Source organism: Cnephaeus nilssonii (genome assembly GCF_951640355.1).
Source record: "Cnephaeus nilssonii genome assembly, chromosome: X".
NCBI classification, from domain to species: Eukaryota; Metazoa; Chordata; class Mammalia; order Chiroptera; family Vespertilionidae; genus Cnephaeus; species Cnephaeus nilssonii.
The window spans coordinates 32,640,271-32,663,010 of NC_137071.1; the positions used below are offsets into that span (position 1 = coordinate 32,640,271).

The 22,740-nt window shown below is 39.5% G+C and overlaps 1 pseudogene across 1 annotated transcript; it reads left to right on the forward strand.

Annotated features, from left to right (window-relative positions):
- Positions 1-3,521: 3,521 nt before the first annotated feature.
- Positions 3,522-4,747, forward strand: LOC307095968 (myb/SANT-like DNA-binding domain-containing protein 7; annotated as a pseudogene). Its single transcript has one exon. The product of its transcript is annotated as a myb/SANT-like DNA-binding domain-containing protein 7 (transcript).
- The last annotated feature ends 17,993 nt before the right edge of the window (positions 4,748-22,740 follow it).

The following is a 22,740-nucleotide window of genomic DNA, read 5'->3' on the forward strand; positions in this document are numbered from 1 at the left end:
CAAACTATACAAAGCTATACGGTTTTCATTTCAAAAACAGACACATAGATCAATGGAACAGCATAGAAAGCCTATAAATAAACTCACATTAATTTACGACAAAGGAAGTAGGAATAAACAATGGGGAAATGGCAGTCTATTTAATAAATGGTATTAGAAAAACTAGACAGATACATGCAAAAAAAGAAACGAAGCTGGAGCACTTTTTTAAACCTTACTAAAAATAAACATAAAATGGATTAAAGATTTAAATGTTAGACCTGAAACTATAAGGAAACATAGGCAGTGAACACTGTGACATTGGTCTTAGCAATATATTTTTGCATATGTCTCCTCAGGCAAGGTTAACAAAAGCAAAAATAAATGAATGGCACTACATCAAACTAAAACCATTTTTTTCACAGTAAAGGAAACCATCAACAAAACAAAAAGATGCCCTAACTGGTTTGGCTCAGTGGATAGAACATTGGCCTTCAGACTAAAGAGTCCCAGGTTCGATTCTGATCAAGGGCACATACCTTGGTTGCAGGATCGATCCTCGACCCTTGTCGGGGTGCGTGCAGGAGGCAACCAATTGATGTGTCTCTCTCACATCAATGTTTCTCTCTCTCTTCTCTCCCTCTCCCTTCCACTCTCTCTAAAAATCAATGGAAAAATATCCTCAGGTGAGGATTAACTAAAAAGTAAAATATTTTTTAAAAAGACAACATACTGAATGAGAGAAGATATTCACAAATAATATATCCCATAGGGTAATATCCAAAATATATAAAGAAATCATATTACTCAACATCAAGAAAAAATCCAATTAAAAATGGGCAGAGGACATGAATAGACATTTCTCCAGAGAAGACATACACATGGTCAAGAGACATATAAAAATTGCTCAACATAACTAATCACCAGGGAAATGCATATCAAAGCCACACCTGTATGTGGAGAGCTGCTACAGTGTTTGGACAGGTTCAAGCCTCAGACTAATGAGAGGGCACAGTCCTCTCATGGCAAAGTCACGTGCAAGTCCCAGCTTGGAGGGCAAAGCCCTCCCAGCACAATTATAGCCGAAAGCTATAGTTGTAAGCTTGAATCTATGGTCCAAACACGTGGCCCCACGTGCCTGAGTGACGTGGGCTTGATGGAGTTCAGGTGCATGTAATTGAGTAGATTCAAAACTCACGAGAACTTTGTAACCACGCCCTTACTTTGCCTCATGGAAACTGGCTATAAAATAAAGAGACAGCTTACAGGCTGTGGCACTGTCTCTCTCCATCAGAGAGGGCAGCGTCCCACCCAGACCCAGCTTTCTTCTCTTGTCTGTCTTTTCTAATTCCTTCACCACCCCCACTCAGGTTCACCCTTGGCCATGCTGGCACAGCACACCTGTAGAATGGCTATTATCAAAAATTTAACAAAGTGTTGGTAAGAAGGTGTAGAAAAGGAAACCCTCATGTACCATTGGTGGGATTGTAAACTGGTGCAGCAACTATGAAGAACAGTATGAAATTTCCCCCAAAAAAATTAAAATAGAACTACCATATGACCCAACGATTCAACTTCTGGGTATTTATCCAAGAGAAATGAAAACACTAATTCAAAAGGATATATGCACTCTGATGTTCAATGCAGCATTATTTAAAAGAGGCAAGATATCGAGGCAACATAGGTGTCCATCAATAGATGGATGAATAAATAATGGAATATTACTTCACCATAAAAATTAAATTTTGAGTGAAGTCTCCACGATGCCTGATGGGCTGTTGGGAACCAGAAACCTGTAGTCAGCGGGGGACTACTCTACTGCCACAGCCCTCTCTGCAGCCTCATGGCAGCCATCGGAGTTCACCTGGGCGGCACATCAGCCTGCGTGGCTGTCTATAAGGATGGCTGGGCTGATGTGGTCCCAAATGATGCAGGTGACAGGGTTACTCCAGCTATAGTTGCTTAGTCAGAAAATGAAGATGTTGTTGGGTTGGCAGCAAAACAAAGTAGAATAAAAAATATTTCACTTGTCATTTGTTGATCTGTTGACAATAGCCATTCTGACAGGTGTGAGATGGTACCTCATTGTTGTTTTGATTTGCATCTCTCAGATGACTAGTGATTTTGAGCATGTTTTCATATGTCTCTTGGCCTTCTGTATGTCCTCTTTTGAAAAGCCTCTATTTAGGTCCGTTGCCCATTTTTTGATTGGATTGTTTATCTTCCTTTTTTTAAGTTGTATGAGTTCCATGTAAATTTTGAAGATTAAACCCTTATCAGAAATAACATTGGAAAATATGTTCTGCCATGCAGTGGGCTTTCTTGTTTTGTTGATGGTTTATTTTGCTGTGCCAGAAGCTTTTTATTTTTATATAGTCCCATTTGTTTATTTTCTCCTTAGTTTCCATTGCCCTAAGAGCTGTATCGGTAAAGATATTGCTACAACATATGTCTGATATTTTGCTGCCTATGGCTTCTTCTAGGATTTTTATAGTTTCCCATCTTATATTTAAGTTCTTTAACCATTTTGAGTTTATTTTTGTGTATGGTATAAATTGGTGATCTAGTTTCATTTTTTTGCATGTATCTGACCAATTTTCCCAGCACCATTTATTGAAGAGACTGTCTTGATTCCATTGTATGCCCTTGCCTCCTTTGTCAAATATTAATTGAGCATAATGTTTTGGGTTGATTTCTTGGTTGTCTGTTCTGTTCTATTGGTCTATATATCTGTTCTTGTGTCAGTACCAGGCTGGCGAGGATGTAGAGAAAAAGGAACCTCGTGCACTGCTGATGGGAATGCAGACTGGTGCAGCCACTGTGGAAAACAGTATGAAGTTTCCTCAAATTTTTAAAAATGGAACTCGCATTTGACCCAGTGATCCCACTTCTAGGAATATACCCCAAGAAATCAGAAACACCAATCAGAAAGGATATATGCACCCCTATGTTCATAGCAGCACAATTTACAATAGCTAAGATTTGGAAACAGCCTGAGAACTCATCAGCAGATGAGTGGATTAAACAATGGTGGTACATCTACACAATGGAATACTAAGCTGTTCTAAAAAAGAAGGAACTCTTACCCTTCGCAACAGCATGGATGGACATTGAGAGTATTATGCTAAGCGAAATAAGCCAGTCGGAGAAAGATAAATATCACATGATCTCACTCATTTGTGGAATATAATGGACAACATAAATTGATGACCAAAAATAGATTCACAGACAGAGAAGCATCGAACAGACTTTCAAACCTCAAAGGGAAGGCAGGGGAGAGTGCAAGGGGATGGGGTGTAGATCAATCAATGGACTTGTATGCATGCATATAAGCATAACCAATGGACACAGACAGTAGGGGAGTGAGGGCATATGCTGGAGGGTGGGAATGGCCAGGGAGAGGTCAATGTGGGAAAAAGGAGACATATGTAATACTTTAATCAATAAAGAATTTAGAAAAATGGTTAAGGGGGGGTAAGTATTTCAAATACAGTAATTAAAGTAAAGCAAATCCTTGGCAGAAGCCAGAAATTTGGTCCTTGGACCTGGTTTCTCAGCAATTATCCCTGATAGGGAAGAATCCCTTGGCTCCTGGACATAAACTGAAAGTACCCAGAGCTTCCCCACACCTTCAGATTTGTGCCTTGCTACCCAGTAGCTTTCTTTAGTTTGCCTTCCTTCCCAGTCCACTATGGCCAGTTTCAATAGCAGTGCAGGCATTCGGTGGTCCAGACAAGAGATGTGAACTCTTCTCTCCATAGGCGAGGCAGAATACATTCAAGGCCTCCAGACTGTGCATCATAATGCAGATGTCTATCAGGCTGTGTCTAAGCGAATGAAGCAGGAAGGCTTCCGCCGCACTGAACGTCAGTGCTGCTCCAAATTTAAAGTTCTGAAGGCATTATACTTAAGGGCATATGTTGCCCATGCCACAAGTATGGATGACCCACCACACTGTCCATTTTATGAGACCTTGGATCAGCTTCTCCGAAATCAGGTAGTGACTGACCCAGAAAACTTAATGGAGGATACTGCTTGGGCCAAGCACTACACTCAGAATTTAATGGCCTCTGATATCCCAGGGGAAGAGGGAACTGGCATTCTGAAAGCAAAAAGGACTCAGGCAGCAGATCATCAGCCTATCTCAAAAACAGTTAAGGAATCAGATGAGGATTGTCAACTGAGAATCACTGACCAGATGGGAGAAACCAGTGACCTTGAGAACTCCTGGGATGAATCCTCAGGTGCAGAGTGCTCTCAAGGGACCCTCAGCTACAGCAGTTCCCACCACATTTTCAGAGGTTCAGTTGCTCCCTATCAGAGTGGCCCCATGACCAGACTGGGTGTGTCTGGTGAGCCCAGCCCCTGCACCAGCACCAGCCGAAACACTCCTGGGTTGGCCTTCACACAGCAGCCTCCAATCTCCTCTGGAGCTCCTTTTTCTGGTGGGGATAGGCCTTTGACCAGTCAGCCCCCTCCAAGGTGGGCAAAACAAGGAAGGCGGTCAGTGGCCAGGACTATTGCAACTGAATTGGCAGAAAACAGGAGGTTGGCACGAGAACTTTCAAAACATGAGGAAGAAAAATTGGACAGGCTGATTGCTATTGGTGGGGAGGCCAGTGCTCAGCAAGACACTGCCAATGAGCTCCACAGGGATGCCCTGATTGCATTGAGATGGTTGGCAACAGCAGTGGAAGAGGCAACCGGTGCTTTTTAGCTAGGGCTTGAAAAATTGCTTCAGAGGTTAATTTCTAACACCAAAAGTTAGGAACTGATGATATCCTAAACTGGTAGAAATCCAGATCCAATTCTTGCCTTTTGGTAACCTAGATCTTTTTCCACATCCTCAGAGAAAAGAGTGGATGATCCATAAATATGCAGAAGAGCAGAAATAAATTTGCTAGTTGCTTTTTCCAAACTTCTTCACTAATTGAAAGACTTCAGATATGTGAGAGGTGGCCTAATGGAAAACAGATGGAGCCAACTCCAGAGCTACCATGGCTTTGCCACTGATGTGAGGCAATTTAGTTTACCTCTCTGCACCAGTTTCCTCATCAGTAAAATGGGAGCTAGATAACAATTCCTAACATGCCTACCTCACAAGGATGTTGTGAGGATCAAATGGCTAATAGACATGAAAAGGTTTAAAAGCACTATGTACACATGTAAGTTATTAATGTATATGACCTTGACTGAGGTAAGGCAAGGGTGTGGCACATTAGTTGACAAGATATAGAATTATGGTTGTATACCATGATAACTTCATTGCTTGAATATTTGTTTTACTTGTTTGCTTTCTGAAGTTTAAAGTCTTCATTTTTTTAAATGCTTCTGTAGCTCAAGACTACTGTAGACACAACATCTATTTGTACCTTTTTTTCATTTTCACTGCTGTGTCTATAACATACCTACTAGTAAGCACTCAATAGTCAAACCATCTTTCCCTCCATTTTAATAGTTCTTAATCTCTATAGGATATAATTCAGAACTGACAGGGAGCCACAATAATGTGTTAAGTTTCATATTGACAATCTGATATAATGAGATATTGGCTGTTTATAAAATATTAAATGTAAGTAAATTATTTGCATTCCATATTATTTGGGTCCTTTACATGAATAATTACATATCTTTAAGTTTAGATTACTATTTGAATATCTTGGAAAGATTTGGGATAATATCAGTTTCCCAGGTGCTTTTTAGCTAATTTCATTCTTTTTTGTTAGCCTTGTTTCTGTGTTGTGTGTTACAGAAGGCAAGCCCTAGAAAACTTTCCTTCTAGGGGACTTTCCAAAGTCACTTTTTCTCACATGGTGTAGATGAAAGATCACCTAGTTAGTGGCAGGTGGTGGAAAAGAACAATTTTGGAAAGAGTTGAGGGTGGTATGAATAAAGACTGCCTGCAAGAGATAACTCCTTTTGCCCTGACCGGTTTGGCTCAGTGGATAGAGCGTCGGCCTGCGGACTGAAGGCTCCCAGGTTCGATTCCGGTCAGGAGCATGTACCTTGGTTTCAGGCACATCCCCAGTAGGGGGTGTGCAAGAGGCGGCTGATCGATGTTTCTCTCTCATCGATGTTTCTAACTCTCTATCCCTCTCCCTTCCTCTCTGTAAAAAATCAATAAAATATATTTTTTTAAAAAAAGAGATCCTTTTAAGCACAGGTTCTCAACAAATACATTCCGTTTTCCCCAAAAAAAACACCCTTTGAGATATAGAAAGATGTTGAGCCATATTTCCAATTTAAAAATTTTTTCTTCAATCTGGAGACTGAAAAAAAAGTCTGAGGATGTTGGAAGAAGTTTTATATTTTGCAGGCTTGGGTGCTTAATACAGGAAATACAAATAGGTGAAGAAACAGTCAAAACAACAGTGGGAACCCACCTAGAACCATGAATAGATGGCAAGCAAGTGAGCTGCTCTGTTGAGTGGGTAATGGATGAAGGAGGCAGCTGCTGTGGTAGCATACACTGGAATCTAGTTAGAACTCCTGGGTTCTAATTACATTGGCAAATCATTTGAATTGTTTTAGGCTAATAAATGCAGGGATGTGTGTTAGTTATAACTAGATAACACTAAATGTAGGTAGGTAGACTTTTTGGAAAAACGGGTAAGTACTTGGTGAAGAATTAGGCCTGTACTATATTAATCTATTAATGGTGGCAAAATACATAGGCAATGATTTATTTGAGATAAAGGAAGTTCTAAAGTATAGAAGTGGAGTTAAATTTTGAAGGTAGTATTGTGAAAAGCTAATGGGTAATGTAACATTAATGTGGGAATAAAACTAAAGGGAAATATCTTAAAGAAGTGAACAGAACAGAAATAGGCAAAATATTATAAAGAGGAAGGAAGTTGTAATAAAGGGACATTGTATGAAAGAAAACAAGCCCAGAAATCCTGCCTAAGCTCCAGGCCAAACCATTACTACCTGCCCATCCTTAAGTGGGTCATTTTACCATTCTATATCTCAGTATCCTCACCTATAAAGAAACTAATAACTATCCTACCTACTGCACAGGACTATTGTGAGGGTCAAAGAAACAGATGAATGTAAAAATGCTTTCATACATGGAAAGCACTATACTGTGACAGTAGTGGGAAAGAAGACCCTGTAGCACATTAGTGCTGATATGTGCTGGGTCCAATGGCCTGCTGACCAAGCAAGAGACATGTAAGGAAGGAGGAGGAAGAGAAAATGGCATTGCTGGTAAAAGTTGTGATACTATGGTAAGATTAACATTCTGCCTCCTTAAGACTATGATGTAAATGAGGTGCTGTATATACCAACCTCCCACCACGCTTTGTTTTTCTGTTACATAATTAATCCTGGTGTGGACAAATAAAGTTTTTTACTTGTATGTTAAAAAAATGAAATTTTGTCATTTCCAAATGGGTTACCTAGAAAATATTATTTTAAGTGAAATAAGTCAGAGTAATACAAATACCATGTTATTTTACTTATATGTCTAACATAAAAGCAAACAAAAAACTAACAAAACAAAACATAAACAGACTCAGACACAGAGAATAAACTGATGGTTGCCAGAGGGGAGGGAGATAGACAGATGGGTGAAAATGATAAATGGGAATAAGTGGTACAAATATCCAGATATAAATTAAATAAGTCTGGGAAGTGTAATATAGAGCATAGGAAAAAATAGTCACTAATCCTCTCTAATAAAAACACAACATTGCAAATCCTATGGGACACAATGAAAGCAGTCCTGAGAGGCAAATGTATAGCTCTACAGGCCTACCTCAAAAAACAAGAAAAAATGGTAATAGATCATCTATCTCAACAACTCAAAGAATTAGAAAGGGAGCAACAAGAAAAGCCCACAGTGAGCAGAAGAAAGGAAATAATAAAGATCAGAGCAGAAATGAATGACATAGACACCAAAAAAACAATACACAAGATCAAGAAAACCAAGAGCTGGTTCTTTGAAAGGATAAACAAGATTGATGAACCTCTAGCCAGGCTCACCAAGAAACAAAGAGAGAGGACCCAAATAAACAAAATCAGAAATTAAAGAGGTGAAATAACAACAGACCCCACAGAAATACAAAGGATTGTCAAAAAATACTATGAACAACTCTACTCCAACAAACTAGACAACCTGGAGGAAATGGGCACATTCCTAGAAAAACACAACCTTTCAAAACTTACTCAGGAAGAGACTAAAAATCTCAATAGGCTGATAACTATGGAAGAAATTGAAGCAGTTATCAAAAAGCTTCCAGCAAACAAAAGCCCGGGGCCAGACAGCTTCACAGGGGAGTTTTATAAAACATTCAAGGAAGAGCTAAAACCTATCCTCCTCAGACTATTCCAGAAAATTCAAGAAGAAGGAACACTTCCAAGCTCCTTCTATGAAGCCAGCATCACCCTAATACCAAAACCAGGTAAAGATAACACAATGAAGGAGAATTACAGGCCAATATCCCTCATGAACATAGATGCCAAAATCCTCAACAAAATTCTAGCAAATCGAATCCAGCAATACATCAGAAAAATCATACACCACGACCAAGTAGTATTTATCCCTGGGATGCAAGGATGGTACAATATTCGCAAATCAATAAACGTGATACATCACATAAACAAGTTGAGAGATAAAAACCATATAGTCATATCAATTGATGCAGAAAAAGCATTTGACAAAATCCAACACCCTTTCTTGATAAAAACTCTCAGCAAGCTGGGAATAGAAGGATCATACCTCAACATAATAAAAGCCATATATGACAAACCCACAGCCAACATCATACTCAATGGGCAAAAACTAAAACCATTTCCCCTAAGAACAGGAACAAGACAGGGATGCCCACTCTCACCACTCCTGTTCAACATAGTGTTGGAAATACTAGCCATTGCAATCAGACAAGAAGAAGAAATAAAAGGCATCCAAATTGGAAAAGAAGAAGTAAAACTGTCCTCATTTGCAGATGACATGATACTGTACATAGAAAACCCTAAAGACTCCATCAAAAAACTACTAGACTTAATAAATGAATTCGGCAGAGTAGCCGGATACAAAATAAATGCTAAGAAATCTATGGCATTTCTATACACCAATAATGAACTTACAGAAAGAGAGACTAAAAAAGCAATCCCATTTACCATCGCACCAAAAAAATTAAGATACCTAGGAATAAACTTAACTAAGGAGGTAAAAGACCTATATGCGGAAAACTACACAACACTGAAAAAAGAGATAGAGGAAGACATAAACAGATGGAATAACATACCATGTTCATGGATTGGTAAAATCAACATCATCAAAATGTCCATATTACCCAAAGCAATCTATAATTTCAATGCACTTCCCATTAAAATACCAACGGCATACTTCACAGACCTAGAACGAACTTTCCAAAAATTCATCTGGAATAAAAAAAGACTCCGAATAGCCACAGCAATCCTGAGAAAGAAGAACAAAGTAGGTGGGATCTCCATACCAGATTTCAAGCTGTATTACAAAGCCACTGTTCTCAAAACTGCCTGGTATTGGCACAAGAACAGACATATAGATCAATGGAACAGAATAGAGAACCCAGAAATCGATCCAAATCACTATGCTCAATTAATATTTGACAAAGGAGGCATGAACATACAATGGAGTCAAGACAGTCTCTTCAACAAATGGTGTTGGGAAAATTGGACAGATACATGCAAAAAAAATGAAACTAGACCACCATCTTACACTATACACAAAAATAAACTCAAAATGGATCAAGGACTTAAACATAAGACAGGAAACCATAAAAATACTAGAGGAATCTACAGGCAAAAAAAATCTCTGACATATGCCAAAAGAACTTCTTTGCTGATACTGCTCCTAGGGCAATGGAAGCTAAAGAGAAAATAAACAAATGGGACTACAGCAAAATAAAAAGCTTTTGCACAGCAAAGGAAACCATGAATAAAACAACAAGAAAGCCCACTACATGGGAGAACATATTTGCCAATGATATCAACGATAAGGGTTTAATCTCCAACATTTACAGGGAACTCATGCAGCTTAACAAAAAGAAGATAAACAACCCAATCAAAATATGGGCAACTGACCTAAATAGACACTTTTCGAAAGAAGACAGAAGGAAGGCCAAGAGACATATGAAAACCTGCTCTAAATCACTAATCATTAGAGAGATGCAAATCAAAACAACAATGCGGTACCATCTCACACCTGTCAGAATGGCCATTATCAACAAGTCAACAAATGACAAGTGCTGGAGAGGATGTGGAGAAAAAGGAACCCTCGTGCACTGCTGGTGGGAATGCAGACTGGTGCTGCCACTGTGGAGAACAGTATGGAGTTTCCTTAAAAAACTAAAAATAGAACTCCCATTTGACCCAGTGATCCCACTTCTAGAAATATACCCCAAGAAACTGTAAACATCAATCAGAAAGGAAATATGCACCCCTATGTTCATAGCAGCACAATTCACCATAGCTAAGATTTGGAAACAGCCTAAGTGCCCATCAGCAGATGAGTGGATTAAAAAACTGTGGTACATCTACACAATAGAATACTATGCTGCGGTAAAAAAGAAGGAGCTCTTACCATTTGCAACAATATGGATGGAGATGGAGAACATTATGCTTAGTGAAATAAGCCAGGCAGAGAAAGATAAATATCACATGATCTCACTCATTGGTGGAATATAATGAACAACATAAACTGATGGGGGGAAAAATAGATCCAGAAACAGAGAAACATCAATCAGAACGTCAAACCTCAGGGAAGAAATTGTGAGGTAACCAGAAACCCAAGAATGCCTGAGAACGCCTTTCTAGCCACGCTAGCAATCATCAGATGTATGGGAATTTTACCTGGGACAAGATGGTAAGTATTTTGATCTTATGCTCCTGACCCTTCATGGGTAAGACCCATTACGTGGGCTGATCCTCTGACTAATGTAGTTACCAATAATACCAAACACTCTGGACATCTAGGAGGTCCATGGGTGGGGAAAGAAAGTATAAATACACAGGGGTCTCCACCCAGCTTCCCTTTTGTATGACACGAAATCAAAACAATGCCCCTTTGTGTGTACAATTAAAGAGAGGTTTCTGGCTTGTGTGGACACCAAAGAAAGGGTGTCACTACTATCACTACGTGCCCCCAGTAGAGGTGCAGAAAATGTAACTAAGACCTTGTCTATATAAAAAGAAATGGACAGCCAGTTTGAAAGGGAATTCCCATGGTCTAGAACAAAGAATATCCTTACATGATATTATCCTACACTGTCATGAAAATTTATTCCCAGATTTGGATCACCCCCAGTACTTATAATAGTTCCTCGCACCCTTGGGGATAAAAAATAAATAAAATAAAATAAAGTCATCTGTTTGGTGCTTGGAGACAAACTTAACACATCTCTTGATACTTTAGAATTACTACAGCATAATATACAATTATCCCAAGCAAACATACAAACTAATTATTTGAATGTCTGGCAGCAATTTAAAAAGGACATGTAAGGATTTAACCTTTTTCATTGGGTAGAGGGCCTCCTGGGAGGACACCTGAGCATTCTATATGGTCCCTCTTACCCTTTAGGCCAAGAGAGACCCTCTTCTCACAACTCAGTTGCTCACAGCTGTTGCATGAGCTCTCTGTTCATGTCGAGGTTGAAGTCTCGTGATGACTGGTGCCATGGATCTGTCTCTCACCCAGTGGGGCGAACTGAGCCCTCCCTGGAGAAGAAACCCGGGTTCCAAAAGATATGTGATCAGTGCTGGGGCCCTGCCAGCAGGCGAGGGGATCCCAAGGCAGGTGCTGGGCATGGAGGCCACGGGGGCATAGGCTACCAAGGAGACAAAACTGAACCTCACATCACCCTGCTTGGCCCCGGAGGATGGCTGGTTAGCCAGAGACGGGTAAGATTCCTCAAGGAAGGAACAACCTAAGACAGGCACAGTCGCAGAGGGGCCATCTGGAGAGAATTTGGGGATCAACAGAGGTGGGGCACAGACCCTCACCCCCCCCAACATTGCAGGGGCCTAAATCCTAGCCCCTTCTGAGGGAGGTCTCCTGCCCCCATGGCTGCTTTGTGCTTCCCATGCCCAGCTCAGATCAGGACCCAGGTGACCGACAGAGACTTGGCCGACAGCAGCTGCCCTCTAACTCCAACAAGAATTGTTTGAGCTGCCTTGTACCCATGGTGTGGGGAAGTGGGTTTACGATATCTAAATCCAGCCTACCACCAGGAATGCTCAGGACTTACTCAAGAAGGCAAATAATCCCTTCCACCAATATTTACAGGGTAAAACAAGATTATTGTTAGAGTAATAAATTTGACAGTAAAATAGTAGTCAAGTTTTCAGGCAAATTTAAATTGGCTAGTTGAAACAAGTGAATATGCATGTCATCAGAAATGGCTATGCGTGTCAGTGCTGACACGCGTGTCATAGGTTCGCCATCACTGGTATATGCAACTTTGTTTTTTATAAACCTAATGGTAACAACACACAAAAATCCCAAATCTGGGACACAGACTAAAAAAAGAGGAAAGAATTATGGAATACCACCAAAGAAAAACAGCAGACAAAGGAAAAGAACCAATGGAGCACAGAGCTACCAGAAAACAAAAGATAAAATGGCTATAGTAAATCCTCATACATCAATAAGTACCCTAAATGTAAATGATTTGAATTCACCAATAAAAAGGCACAGAGCAGCAGAGTGGATAAAAAACAAAAACCAATCATATGCTGCCGACAAGAGACACATCTAAGCAAAGACAAAGGTAGATTCAAAGTACAAGGGTTGAAAATGATTCTCCAAGCAAATAACATCCACAGAAAAGCAGGTGTAGCCATACTTATATCTGATAAAATAGATTTCAAGATAACAAGAGACAAAGATGGACACTTTAAAATGAAAAAGGGGCCACTACATCAAGAAAACATAACACTTCTTAATATACTAGTATATGCACCTAACCATGGAGCACAGAAATATATAAAACAGGTACTCACAGAAGTAAAGGGAGAACAGATCAAAACACAATCATAGTTGGGGACCTTAATACTTCATTGATAGATCTAAATAGATCAACCAAACAGAAAATCAATAAAGAAATATTGGCCCTTTGACAGAAACCACGCCATCTAGAAGAACAGAACTGCTTGAGACTAGGATCCTAGCCTCATCACCACCCAATCTGGACTGAGATGCAAACCAGGACCCTACAGCTACTGGGGACAAAGACCTGTAACCACAGCTGCAGACCCACAGAAACCAAGACTCCAGACATCCTGGCTGCAGAATTCTGTGAGTCACAGAGCCCATCCTTTCCCCGCAGGCCCACTGGAGCGGCATATGAACTGCTAGACCCACTCTGTGAAAACAGGCCTCCTGCCCTCACAGGGTGGCTGCACTACCTGAATTTGAGCCTGGGCGCTTGAACACGGGGATTCTATTTCCTGCAGCACGCATTCGCATGACCAGACCCCACGCCCACACAGGGCAGCTGTGTGACCTGACTTTGATTGTGGGGGAGCACACATGGAAGTCTGTTTCCCGCAGCACAGGAGTGGACCTCCCACTGACACAGGGTGGCTGTGCAATCTGATCCCCCAAGCAAACCAGAGACCCTGATTCCCCATGTGAGAGGCAGCACTGAGCACCAGTGATTTGGCTCTGTTTATCATCGTGTGCGCATGGGATCCCTGATTCCCAGTGCACACACACTAAGAGCCAGTGACTCCAAATCTCAGCCAGTGACCCTGATTCCCGGCGCAAGGACACACCAAGCAAAAGAGACTGATACGCGATTCTCAGCATGGGCAAAGGGGGACTCCTGGCACATGCTAGGGGACTCTGGTTTTAGGCACACGGCAGCGGGGTCTCTTTTTCAGCACAGCACAGGCCAGGTCAATGATTCTAGGTGTGTGCACGAGGCCACATTGAGCGCCAATGACTCAAAACTCACGGAGAGTGTGGCTCCCACCGACCCACGGCAGCCACATATCTTGGTACCAGAACTCTTCAGTGGCACTCAGGTGGCACGAAGCTCCCACTGCACACAGTCCAGGCACCCACAACTTGGCATTTGGACCTTCTGGTGATAGTTAGAATGTGGAGACAACGAAACAATCCCCAGAGAAAAGAAAAAGAGGAATCTCCAAGAAAGGAAATAAGTGAAACCAAAGCATGAAACATGACAGAAAAAGAATTCAGAGTAATAGTCATACAGTTCATAAACCAATGGACTAGAAAATCAACAACCTATGCAAAAATCAGGAAGAAATCAAAAGTGATATAGCTACAATAAAAAATGCCATGGAAGTTTTCAACAGTAGACTAAAAAAGCGGAGGACTGAATTAGTGAGTTAGAAGGTAAGGTACAGAAACAAGCCCAATCTGAACAGCAACTGGAGAAAAAAATTAAAAAGCAGGAGGAGAGCCTAAGGGAGCTTTGGTACAATGCAAAACGAAGTAACATACATATAATAGGGGTGCCAGAAGGACAATATGAACAGCAAGGATTAGAGAATTGATTTGAAGAAATAATAACCAAATACTTACCTGATATGGGGAAGAAAAAAGTTCACAAGTACAGAGAGTCCCAACACAGATGAATCCCAAAAGACCCACACAAGTACACGTCATAATTACAATGGCGAATGTTAAGGACAAAGAGAATCTTAAAGGCTGTTAGAGAGAGAGAGAGAGAGAGAGAGAGAGAGAGAGAGAGTTGCCTACAAAGGATCTCCCATCAGATTATCAAATGATTTCTCAACAGAAACATATAAAGCTAGAAGGGAATGGAAGGAAATATAAAAAGAGATGCAAAGCAAAACACTGAGTCCAAGAATACTCTATCCAGCAAGACTATCAATCAAAATTGAAAAAGAAATCAGGAGCTTCATAGACAAACAAAAAAGGCTAAGGGAATTTATCACTACCCAGCCAGTAATGCAATAAATACTGAAAAGAATGCCTTAAAAAGAAGAAATAGAAAGGGAGGAAGGAACACAGGCATAAGTACAGAAATGGCTACAAACAAGTACCTATCAATAATAACATTAAACTTAAAAGGATTAAATGCTCCGATCAAAAGACATCGAGTGACTAAATGGATAAGAAAACATGACCCATATACAGTATATGCTGTCTACCAGAGACCCACCTCAGAACAAAAGACTCACACTGAAGACTGAAAGTGAAAGGATGGGAAAATATCTACCAGGCAAATGGAAATGAAAAAAAAAAACAAAACTGGGGTAGCAATACCTATATCTGACAAAATAGACCTCAAAGAGAAGACCATAACAAGATGCAAGAAAGGCCAATTCATAATTCTAAAGGGATCAATACAACAAGAGGATATAACCCTGGTAAACATTTATGTACGAATGCAGGAGCACCCAAATACATTAAAAAAATTTTTTCTGGAAGATATCAGGGGAGAGATTGACAGCAACACAATCATAGCAGGAGATTTTACTACCCCATTAACATCACTGGATAAATGACCTAGACAAAAATTTAGTAAAGAAACCTCAATCCTAAATGACTCACTAGATCAGATGGACTTAATTGACATCTTTAGAACATTCCACCCCAAAACTACAGAATATACATTCTTCTCAAGTGCACATGGGACATTTTCAAAGATAGACCACATATTGGGACACAGGCAAAGTCTCTCCAAATTCAAGAGGATTGAAATCATATCAAGCATCTTCTCAGATCACAGTGGCATAATATTAGAAATCAACTACAATAAAAACAATCATAAAAATTCAAACACTTGGAGGCTGAATTGCATACTATTAAACAGTGATTGGGATATCAAAGAGATCAAAGAAGAAATAAAAAACATACTGGAAACAAACAACAATAAAAACACAACAATCCAAAATATTAGTGACACAGTGAAAGCAATCCTGAGAGGGAAGTTCATAGCATTAAAAGCCTACCTCAAAAACAAACAAACAAACAAACAAAAACACAAACAAAAACAAGAAAAACTGGTATTAAAACATCTAACTCTGAAACTTGAAGAATTAGAAAGAGAGCAACAAGAAATGCCCAGTGTGAGAAGAAGGAAGGAAATAATGAAGATCAGAGTGAAAATAAATGACATAGAGACAAAAAAAAAATACAAAAGATCAATGAAACCAAGAGCTGGTTCTTTGAAAGGATAAACAAGATGGATGAACTTCTAGACAGGCTCACCAAGAAGCAAATAGAGAGGACCCAAATAAACAAAATCAAAAACAAAAGAGGTGAAATGACAACACACCCCACAGAAATACGAGGAATCATTAAAAAACAAAAAAACAAAAAACTTTTGAGCATCTCTACTCCAAAAAACTGGTCAACCTAGAAGAAATGGACATATTCCTAGAAAAATACAACCTTCCAAAACTCAACCAGGAGTAATAAAAAAATCTGAATAGGCCAATAACTATGGAGGAAAGTGAAGCAGTAATCAAAAAACTTCCCACAAACAAAAACCCTGGACCAGACAGCTTCACAGGGAGAGTTATATAAAACATTCAAAGAAGAAATAAAACCTATCTTCCTCAGACTATTCCAAACAATTCAAGAGGAAAGAGCACTTCCAAGCTCTTTCTATGAAGCCAGCATTACCCTAATCACAAAACCAGATAAACACAATACAAAATACAGAATTACAGTCCAGTATCCCTCATGAACATAGATGCCAAAATCCTCAACAAAATTCTAGCAAATCGATCCAACATTACATTAGAAAGATAGTACACCATGACCAAGTGGAATTTATTCTGGGGCTACAAGGATGCTACAATATCCGCAAATCAATAAATGTGATACACAACATAAACAAATTGAGAGATTAAAAATCACATAGTCGGATTTCCAAGATGGCTGCGGATTAAGTGGAAGCTACACTGACACTCTCCCAGGACCAAACTGGAATTACAACTAAAATACAGAAAAACTTCCTGAAAAATCAATTGAAGACTAGTTGGAGAGAACCCTGATAACCAAGGACATAAGTGGAGACCACATAGAGACAGCATTGACAGGGGCTGGGTTCCCTCCCGGAGCTGCGGGCTCACCGGGCGCCTCGCCATCTTGCAAGGAAAGGAGGATTTTATTGGAAACCGGACTTTCCGCGACAACTGCAAACACTGAACAGCTGCGAGCACCAGAACACCGGTCCCCTATCGGCGCAAACATTCGGATTCAAAGGAACCCTTCACTGAACCACGGAAAGGTCAGATTTCGCCTGAAATAAGGTGTGGTTTCTAATCCCTGAGGTGGGAGGGAAGCTCGCAAGCCGCAGGACCGGCGGGAACCGGGAGGTCTGTGCCTAGAAAAACCGGCGGCAGTTGGAGCTGCCGTGATCCCTGAATGTGGAAGGGGGACCTCTGAGTTGCTAACTGAAGTGACCTCTTAAAATCAACTCATTTTAATCTGACGAGGAGGATCAGACTTAGAATTTTCAAAGGAGTGCGGGCTCCTTAGTCTTGTGAGCAGACCCAATGCCCGCAAACTTGGGCTCTTTCCGACTCTGCTTACTAAGCCCAACGCATAGGAAAGCCCAGGTGGAAAAACCCTGAAAGACTGCAGGGGAAGTTGTTTTTTCGGAACCTGGGAACAGAGCTAGGTGTGACCATCGGAGAGGCAGCTGTGAGGCACACACCTCCACAAACCAGTAGTGAGTGCCATAGAGGGGAAAAAAAAAAAAAAGCTAGAGAGGCCCAGAAGTCAATTCAGAAACACTGCCACCCAGGGGCTGAAACGCTAATTGTCTCTGGTGTAATCAAAAATAAATACGAGAAATTAAGACACGGCCGGCTTAAAAAGCAGGATTGGCTTACAACACGGAGGAGCAGAGGAACGAAGCTGAACTGAAATACCGCCCAGACTGGGAAACAGGCATACCAAACAGAATAAAAGAGGAAGTGAATGACAGCCACTACTGCACATTTTAGTCTTCCTATTTTTTAATTTTTAATTCTTTTTTCAATTTTTTTATTCTAATTTTTTTATTTTCATTTTTTGCATCTTTTACTTAAGAAAAATTTTTTTTTTCTTTTTCCTCGATTTTCACCTTTTTAATTATTACATTTTTATTTTCAATCAGCATTATTATTGCTATTATTTTACTTCTTTTTTTAAAATGTCATTAGATTTTCCCTTTCTTTTATTTTGGGATTAGTGTCCTACATTCTATTTGCATCTTTCCCTTACCCTATATCAACGCTAACATTTTGCCATCACTTTCCTCCTAACCTTTCCCCTTAAAAAAATTATTTTTCTCTCTGGCCTTTTGTTGTTGTTTGCTTGAATGTTGATTAGATTGAATTTTTATGCTTTTTTTATGAGATTGTTTTGATTATACTTTTTGTTTGTTTAGTTGGTTCTATTGTTTGCTTTGTTTTTGTTTTGTTTTTTATTACTTTTGTTTTCCCTTGCCTCACTTGATATTAGTTGCTGTTGCAGTTTGTATTAATCTCCAGGCTCGTGTTGCTGGAATTTGCTGGGATTAGTGGTTGTTCTAGTGGAGTCTACTCCCCATATATATAGTTTGTTACCCTTTTCTCTCTTAGTATTTTTCTTGCCTCTCTTACACATTTTTCTTTTCTTTTTTCTTTCTGCTCTTCTCCCAAGTTCAGATTCACACTCTTTTTTTTTTGTTGTTGTTCTTTCTTTTTACTCTCCCTCTTCCACTCCTATACCCTAATTTGTCTTTCTCTGGTGGTTACCTTTATTGGAGGTTATTAATATCGTGAATACAATTCTGTTTAGTGCCTTGTGTGTTGTGCCTGGTTGTGTTGTATTTTGTACCTTTAAATCAACGCCGGAGAGAGAGAACTATATAACCAGACATCCGGAGAAGAGAGACCATGGGGAAACAAAGAATTAGCCCCCCCAGGAAAGAGAAGCAGGCATCACCAGAAAAGGAAGTAAACGAACTAGAGGCAAACAACCTATCAGAGAAAGAATTCAGAGAAATGGTCATAAGGTGGCTGAAAAGGATGGAAGACAAATTCAACAATATGAGTAAGAACCAAGAGGAAATGAAGAAGAACCAAGAAGAAATGAAAAATGACATCGCTGCTGTAAAGAACTCAATAGAAAGCATCAAGAGTAGACTAAAAGAAGCAGAGGACCGCATAAGTGAGCTAGAAGACAAGATGGAAAAAAATACCCAATTACAACAGCTTCTAGAAACAAAAATTAGAAAGCATGAGGAGAGCCTAAGGGAACTTCGGGACAACACAAAACAAAACAACATAAGGATAATAGGGGTACCAGAAGGAAAGGAAACGGAGCAAGGAATAGAAAACCTGTTAGAAGAAATATTGACAGAAAACTTCCTTGATATAGGGAAGAAAAAACCCACACAAATCCAAGAAGCTCACAGAGTTCCAAGCAAAATGAACCCCAAAAGACCGACGCCAAGGCACATTATAATTAAGTTGGCAAACACCAACGACAAAGTAAGAATCTTAAAAGCGGCCAGAGAGAGACAGACAGTTACATACAAAGGAACCCCCATCAGACTAGCAACTGATTTCTCAACAGAAACTCATCAAGCCAGAAGGGAATGGAATGAAATATACAAAGTCATGCAAAGGAAGGGTCTCAATCCAAGAATACTGTACCCAGCAAGGCTATCAATCAAAATTGAAGGTGAAATCAGGAGCTTCACAGACAAAAAAGGGCTAAGGGAGTTTATCACCACCAAACCAGCAATGAAAGAAATGCTAAAGGTTCAGCTGTAAAAAAAAAAAAAAAAGAAAGAAAGAAAGAAAGAAAGAAAGAAAGAAAGAAATAGGAAGCAAAGAAGGAACACAGGGGTATAGAATAAAAATGGTGACAAATAAGTGCCTATCAATAATAACTTTAAATGTAAATGGATTGAATGCCCCAATCAAAAGACACAGGGTAACAGATTGGATAAGAAAACAAAACCCATATATCTGCTGTCTACAGGAAACCCACCTCAAAAAAAAGGACGCATACAGACTGAGAGTAAAGGGATGGAAAAAGGTTTTCCAGGCGAATGGAAATGAAAAAAAAGCTGGGGTAGCAATACTTATATCTGACAAATTAGATCTCAAAGTGAAGGACATAACAAGAGATAATGAAGGCCACTTCATAATACTAAAAGGAGAAATCCAACAAGAAGAAATAACTCTGGTAAACATATATGCACCCAACACAGGAGCACCAAGATACATTAAAAAACTCCTGGAAGATATCAAAGGAGAGATTGACAGCAATACAATTATAGTAGGAGACTTCAATACCCCACTATCACCATTGGAAAAATCCTCTAAACAAAAAATCAGCAAAGAAACATCAATCCTAAATGACTCACTAGACAAGATGGAATTAATCGACATCTTCAGAACATTTCACCCCAAAGCCACAGAATATACATTCTTCTCAAGTGCACATGGGACATTTTCAAAGATAGGCCATATGTTAGGAGATAGGCAAAGTCTCTCCAAATTCAAGAAGATAGAAATCATATCAAGCTTCCTCTCAGATCACAGTGGCATAAAACTGGAAATAAACTACAATAAAAACAACCCAAAGAAATCAAACACATGGAGACTAAACAGCATGCTATTAAACCATGACTTGGTTACCAAAGACATCAAGGAAGAAATAAAATACATACTGGCAACAAATGACAATGAAAACACAACAATCCAAAATCTATGGGACACAGCGAAAGCAGTCCTGAGAGGGAAGTTCATAGCTCTACAAGCCTACTGCAAAAAACAAGAAACAATGGTAATAAATTACCTAACCAAACAACTCAAAGAGTTAGAGAGAGAGCAACAAGAAAAGCCCAGCGTAAGCAGAAGGAAAGAAATAATAAAGATCAGAGCGCAGATAAACGACATAGAGACCAAAGAAACTATACAAAAGATCAACAAAATCAAGAGCTGGTTCTTTGAAAAGATAAACAAGATTGATGGACCTCTAGCCAGGCTTACCAAGAAGCAAAGAGAGAGGACCCAAATAAACAAAATCAGAAATGAAAGAGGTGAAATAACAACAGACCCTGACGAAATACAAAGGATTGTTACAAAATACTACGAACAACTCTATTCCAACAAACTGGACAACCTGGAGGAAATGGACATATTCCTAGACAAATACAACCTTCCAAAACTCAATCAGGAAGAATCTAAACAGCTCAACAGGCCAATAACTATGGAAGAAATTGAAGCAGTCATCAAAAAGCTTCCGGCAAACAAAAGCCCGGGGCCAGACGGCTTCACAGGAGAGTTTTACCAAACTTTCAAGGAAGAACTAAAACCTATCCTCCTCAGACAATTCCAAAAAATTCAAGAGGAAGGAACACTTCCAGGCTCCTTCTATGAAGCTAGCATCACCCTAATACCAAAACCAGATAAAGACAACACAATGAAAGAGAATTACAGACCAATATCCCTCATGAACATAGATGCCAAAATTCTCAACAAAATCCTAGCAAATCGGCTCCAGCAATACATCAGAAAGATCATACATCATGACCAAGTAGGATTTATCCCAGGAATGCAAGGATGGTACAATATCCGCAAATCAATAAATGTGATACATCACATAAACAAATTGAGAGATAAAAACCACATAGTCATATCAATAGATGCAGAAAAAGCATTTGACAAAATCCAACACCCTTTCTTGATAAAAACTCTCAACAAGGTGGGAATAGAAGGATCATACCTCAACATAATAAAAGCTATATATGATAAACCCACAGCAAACATCATACTCAATGGGCAAAAACTAAAACCATTTCCCCTAAGAACAGGAACAAGACAGGGATGCCCACTCTCACCACTCCTGTTTGACATAGCACTGGAAGTATTAGCTACCGCAATTAGGCAAGAAGAAGAAATAAGAGGCATCCAAATTGGAAAAGAAGAAGTGAAGCTGTCCTTATTTGCAGATGACATGATATTGTACGTAAAAAACCCAAAAGATTCCATCAAAAAACTAATAGACTTAATAAATGAATTCGGCAATGTAGCGGGATACAAAATTAACGCCAAGAAATCTATGGCATTTCTATACACCAATAGTGAACTTAAAGAAAGAGAGACTAAAAAAGAAATCCCATTTACCATCGCACCAAAAAAATTAAGATACCTAGGAATAAACTTAACTAAGGAGGTAAAAGACCTATACGCGGAAAACTACAGGACACTGAAAAAAGAGATAGAGGAAGACGTAAACAGATGGAAGAACATACCATGTTCATGGATTGGTAGAATCAACATCATTAAAATGTCCATACTACCCAAAGCAATCTACAGATTCAGTGCACTCCCCATCAAAATACCAACAGCATATTTCACAGACCTAGAAAGAACTCTCCAAAAATTCATCTGGAATAAAAAAAGACCCCGAATAGCTGCAGCAATCCTTAGAAAGAAGAATAAAGTAGGAGGGATCTCCATACCAGATTTCAAGCTGTATTACAAAGCCACTGTTCTCAAAACTGCCTGGTACTGGCACAAGAACAGACATATAGATCAATGGAACAGAATAGAGAATCCAGATATCGACCCAAACCACTATGCTCAATTAATATTTGACAAAGGAGGCATGAACATACAATGGAATCAAGACAGTCTCTTCAATAAGTGGTGTTGGGAAAATTGGACACACACATGCAAAAAAATGAAACTAGATCACCAACTTACACCATACACAAAAATAAACTCAAAATGGATACATGACTTAAACATAAGACGGGAAACCATAAAAATACTAGA